The 6,204-nt window shown below is 38.1% G+C and overlaps 1 pseudogene; it reads right to left on the reverse strand.

Moving 5' to 3' along the window:
* Nucleotides 1-479: 479 nt before the first annotated feature.
* Nucleotides 480-1,155, reverse strand: LOC118525728 (translation machinery-associated protein 16 pseudogene; annotated as a pseudogene).
* Nucleotides 1,156-6,204: the final 5,049 nt, after the last annotated feature.

Consider the following 6,204-nt stretch of genomic DNA (forward strand, 5'->3'; position numbering starts at 1 on the left):
TTTTACAAGAAAGAAAGTAGGTGTTATGTTTAAGAGGAAGATAAGTGAAACACTATTACTGAAAGCCAATTTTGCTATCATCACTGCTCAAGAAGTATCCATAGGACCCTTACAGCAAACACGTTGCTATACAAGCCCCAGAATGTGAGATCAGGTGATCCGACGTAAACATGAGGAAAAAAATCAAAACATTTCTGTCCTTATTCATATCCCTTCCCCTGCCCGGGAAATTCCGATTGAATGGATCTTAGATTGTGCTTTTATTTCACTATATCTATTTTAGCAACTTAATGTAAATGAAAAGCAACATTCATTTTTAAATGAAAGTCATAACACTGTTTTTGAAACTGCAAATGGGATTCTCACCATGAAAGAAGTTACATAGCAAATTCTTGAATCTGGACAGTTATTTACCATAATCAGGTCAAACAGAACTTGAAGCTCTCCAATTATTTGCTTTCACCTCAAACAAAGGACAATTAGGCCACTGCTGTCATTTCCTCATCTGAATCACTTGATTCATCTTTTAGTTCCAGTTCTCCTAAATCTTTGTCTACAGCCGTCACAGTCTTTTTCTTACACTTCTTGGGGACTGCATCGTTAGCACAAATTTTTCTCATTTTAATGTTTGGCAATTTCTTCGGATTGAAATCCCATTCCCTAAAAGTTCTCAGATTACCTGCATTTACAATGTTTGGAATCTCAAGGCCATATTCTTCATTCTGTTGTCGCTCACACTCCATTGTCTGCTTGATGACTGTCTCCTGGGAATAGCGCCGCCTTCCCTGCCTGTCTTTGATGCTGTTCTGTAATTCAATCTGCTCTAGTTCACTGCTGAATCGATTAAAATACCTTTCAATTAATTCACAAGCATCTCTCTTTGAATATCCTACTTTTTGGGGATCAAGATGACTTTGAAACCACTGCAGTTTTTCACCAATAAGTTTGAGACGCAATGCCTTTTCATTCTTCAATTTTTCCTTTTTTTCTTGTTTGTGGGCCTCTCTTGTAATTTGAGCTGCTTTTCTACTATATGGATGGATGACTTTTTTTTTCCCTGTCCTACAAGTTTTCCCTTTAAGGCTTTAGGCATGGTGACGTCTTCACGGCCCTGCAGGACCTGGGCAGCCCAGATCAGGGCCACACCAACAACTGCAACAGCTCAGAGGAAGTGTCTTAATGTATTTTTTCTTAACATTTCCTCTCTGCAAAGTATTCTTTGAAAAACATAACTTCAAATAGCTAACAAATTCCACATTAGGGAGGTACCATCTTTTGTTTAACAATATCTAGGCAATTCTCAAATTGTTTCCATTATTAATAACAAAATAACCAAGTCCCCTTAAATAAGTATTTATCTGCATTATATCTACAGGAAAAATGCCTTGAAAGGAAAATACAGGGTCAAAGGATTGACTTTTTTTATAGTTATTGACAACTGTTATCAAATTGACTTTGAGAATTTATGCTTATCAGTTTCATAAAAGTTTAATAATTACAAAGGCAAAGGAGTATATGAGAACTTTTCTAAGAGTCTGAATTCATATTGCCATACATCCGCTGCTAGATTACTTTCCAGAATTTGCCATCTTACCAGCAGATTGATTGGCTGATGACTATACCCTTTCCCAGAGTTTGGGGTGGTACTGAGTTTCTAGTAGGTGCTGATAGGATGCTGGTGGATTCATTTCTGCTGACACTACATACATTACCTGAACCAGGGCAGATCTTAAAGAAATAAAGAGGGGTTGTTTATTTTCTGTGTAAGAAGATATCTCCTGAGCAACATTTCTTATAGTACTTTAATCAAAGTCACTCAGGAAATATATAATAATTTTAGATAAGTATATAAGAAAGTCTGAGCGTCTTAAGTGTCCAGGGGGGACACCTTTACTTTCCTCTTGCTGACTTATTTCACCAGTAGCAAGTGTTTACTTTTATGGCAATAATTTTAAAGAACAATGACAACAAAAAGCTGGCAGAACATGATGTTCTAGCCTATTTGCAATCTTTATGTGCTTCAAAGGGAGAAAGAATTCAAAGGCATTGAGTAAATAGGTAAATTTAAAACTGGCTTTTGCTACCACTCCCTTTTTAATTCTATATCACATTTGCTCCAGGACAAAACACTCAAGATGTCAGCTCACATTTATGGCATTTCTACTATTGGCTATGTGTTCACATGAATTATTTTATTTCTCCTTCACAACAAACAGGTAGGTATTTGCATTGCTATCATATAGATGAGGAAACTGAAGGTCTGGGAGATTAAGCAGGTTATTCTGGATCATATATTTACCAAGGGACTGAGTGGAATTTGATCCCTAGTGTGTATGAATCCAATGTACTCTGCTAAGTTTATTATAGGTGATTCACCATGGATAGTGTGAAATATTCGTGGCTAGTGTGTTTGGGTGATGTAGGGTTTGTCAACCATTTTAGTTGGTTGTTAAGAGTTCTTATTTTGCCCCTTCTTGGTCTTAGTAATTCCAAGCTGGTAAAGGGAATTCCTCTCAGTAGTGGAAGTCAGGACTCCCTTGGTTCCTTGCCTTTTCCAATCATTCATTCGAGTCTCCTCCCATCGGGTGAGCATTTCCTGAGGTTCTACCTCCCTCACATGTACCTTCTCTCTTTGTGCAATAGTACTTACTCTCATGACTTCTCCACAAAGGTGTCTCAAAGTCTCTCTACCTCTACTTCTGGTCTTTTACTGTTGCCTCTAAATCATATTTGGCAATTTGGTGAAGGCTATGAAATCCTCCTTGGAAAGATATTTTAAACACACAAAACAAAATACATTATATTACAAAAACTCAATTATTTAAAAATATGATCAAGAGTATAAGGATTTGTCTGCTCTATTCAATAGAACTTCTTGCCTTTTCGGCAGTGCTCTATATCTGTGCTGTCCAATACATGTGCCTGGTGATGACCCATTTTTAGTTTCACTTAATTAATTAAAATTTTATTATGAATAGCCACATGTGACTGGAGACTTACAGATAAGTGCAGATCTAAATATTTATTTCCCCGTACCTGCTAGAAAACTCTTAGCAAAGTACATTCAATCTACCTCAAAAATCATTGAACCCTATTCTGAAGCAGCCCCTAATCCTGACATCTCTTTTAATATTAAGGCATTATCAGTCACCAGGAATCAAAACTTCTGTCATCTTTTGTGCTACCCTCTTATATGCCGTAAAGAGTGAACATTTATTAAGTATTCACTAGGTCTCAGGCATTGCTTTAAGTGATTTACATACATTATCAAATTGCATAAAAATATAATAGAGAGACTGTTGTTTGCTAAATTTATAGTAGGTTGGAGAGGTTAAGTAATTTACCTGATGATATATCCATATCATGAATTGGCAGATCCAGTTGCTTCCAGGTTCACTAAAAGTACTAATTTTTCATAGAAGGTCAATGAGACTCACTGAGAAATCAGGTTCCTTGCATGTGGCTTGAATTTGTTTATCTCAGTGATGCCACGAGTTATCACATGGTGATCCGAAGCTCCAAGTGGCAGTTACTTATGTGATAAAAACTGGGAATAGAAATTTGCCTTTCAGGGTGCCTGGGTAGCTCAGTTGGTTAAGCGACTGCCTTCGGCTCAGGTCATGATCCTGGAGTCCCAGGATCGAGTCCCACATTGGGCTCCCGGCTCGGCAGGGAGTCTGCCTCTCCCTCTGACCCTCTCATGCTCTATCTCATTCTCTCTCTCAAATAAATAAATAAAATCTTTAAAAAAAAAAAAGAAAAAAAAGAAATTTGCCTTCAGAGGAAATGATATTTGCTGACATAATGCTCGAGTGAGGAGTCTCTACTTGTTGAGAAACAAAGATAAAGGTTTTATTTTCTTTAATAACTGTTACCTCCTCTGTTCTTTGGATCCTCCTTTTCCAGGTGAGCAGTGAGTTCCATTAATATGATTGCAGTCAGATGCCTTAGCTGTGCAATCATTTTAGTTATTAAGGCAGTCTCATTATGGTTGTTAAGATATAGCACTTTCCATTTTAAAACATCAGTCTCATATATGGATCTCATATGCATTGCTGATGGGAATGTAAAATGGTACGGATCCAATGCAAAACAGTTTGGTAGTTTCTTCTAAAGTTAGATATGCATTTGTTGTATGAATGATGCAGCAATTGTGTTCCTAGGTATTTGTCCTAGAGAAATTAAAACTTATGTTCCCACAAAAACCTGAACACAAAAGTTCATGGCAGCTTTATTTACCAAGGCTCCACACTGGAAACAATCCCAGATGTCTTTTAACAAGTAAAGGGTTAAACAAACTGTGGTGTATCCATACAATGGAATACCATTGATCAGTAAGAAAGAATAAATTATTGATACATGCAATAACTTGGGTGATACTCAAAGGCATTATGCTAAGTGAAAAAAAGGGCTATATACTCTATGATTCCACTTACATAACGTTATTGAAATAACAAAATTATAGTGATGGAAAACAGATCACTGGTTAACAGAGATTAGTGCTGAGGGAAGAGAGGTGACTATCCAGGGGTAACACAAGGGAGTTTTGTTGCAATGGAACAATTCTCTATTTTGATTATGGTGATGGTTACTTGAGTCTGCACATGTGATAAAGAAACAAAAAGAGTGGGTGAAATCGAAATAATGTCTGTACCTGAGTTAGTAGTATTGTGTCATGGTCAGTTTTCTGGTTTTGACTATGTACCGTGGTTACATAACAATATCAGAGGGAGAAGCTAGGGGGAGGGTTCATGGTAACTCTACACTATAATTCTTGCAACTCTCGTGAATCTTAAACTATTTTAAAATAAATAGTTACTAAAAATCAACATGTTCAGTTTAAAGCTTTTCCTACACTTCCCAAAAACCTTGCACAAGCTGGCCGGGTGGCTCTCTCTCTCTTCTGGTTGGAGTGGGAATGAGAACGTTTCCTGTAATTGCTGTTCCATTATATCATAGCTCCTCAACCTCAGCACTATTGACATTTTGGGTCAGATAATTCTTTATTTCTGGGGGTGGGCTGTAGGAGTGGGGCTGTCCTGAGCTTTGTAGGATGTCTGGTAGCATTCCTGGCCTCAACCCATTTGGTGTCGGTAGAAAGCTGCCCCCATCCCTCTGCTAAATCATGACATACAAATTGTCTCTCCAGATATTTCCAGATGTTCCCTGGGGGGACAAAATCATCCATGGTAAGGAATCAGTGCCTTATCTGATCATTCCCACAATGACAAGGATGGTGTGGATGGATGAAGCAGCCATAGGCCTCCTGGGGGAAGAAGACTCAACTCCAAGCAACTCTTGGGCATTTGGCTACAACTTCTAGTTAACTCATAGCTGATGACAAAATGCTGTCCCTGTACTGTGGTGGTCTGCAGGAAGCATGCAACTGCCAATTTTGCCTCCCTGCCTGACTCTTTCTGGGGTTTATGTGATTCCTCTTCTCTGCTGAAGGAGCTGTAATTGCCCACTTTTGCCAGGCCATGCCACCACGTTAGGTGAAGTAAAAATAAAATATTTGTAAATATAGTGACTATAGAGGAAAATAATAAGTAGTTCAGGCCCATCCTCTCTGAAAAGCTCTCTCCACCTGTAATAGTCTTGGAGATCGTCCTCTTCAATCCCCTCCGTTATCTGTAGTCTGCTTCATTCATTTGGCATGAAGCCAGGATGATTCGATTGTTAATTACCTAATGGGCTATGTCTAGCATATCAACTAGAACAAAGAGAATAGAATGTCAAATGACCTAAAGAGAATGACCTAAATGACCTGAGAAAGGCTAGAGTTCAACCTCCTTACAAACAGATGATTGGGACTTAACCAGGGTCAGACATGGAATAAGTTATAGGCCCAGGCCTTACCCAGGGTTTTTAACCCAGGGTCTCTAACCCACAGTCAGTGACCTTCTAATAAAAGTACTTCCCAAAGACAAAGGTGTTTGGTTGTACAGCATGATGATTGAGTTTTAATTATGGAACTAGATAGATCTAGATTCCAATGTCAGTTCCACAATTACATAGGCTATGTGACCTTGAAAAAAATCTGTGCCCTCTCTGAATCTTATCTGTGAAGTGAAGATTGTGATAAGATCTAATTTATAAATACATCAGTGAAGATTAATTGAAATAATGTACTTAAATTGTTTAGCACAGCACTTGCCTCATGCAAACACCCCATCATCCTCATCCTCATCATCATCGTAGCAA

The sequence above is a fragment of the Halichoerus grypus genome, chromosome 11 (genome assembly GCF_964656455.1).
Source record: "Halichoerus grypus chromosome 11, mHalGry1.hap1.1, whole genome shotgun sequence".
NCBI classification, from domain to species: domain Eukaryota; kingdom Metazoa; phylum Chordata; class Mammalia; order Carnivora; family Phocidae; genus Halichoerus; species Halichoerus grypus.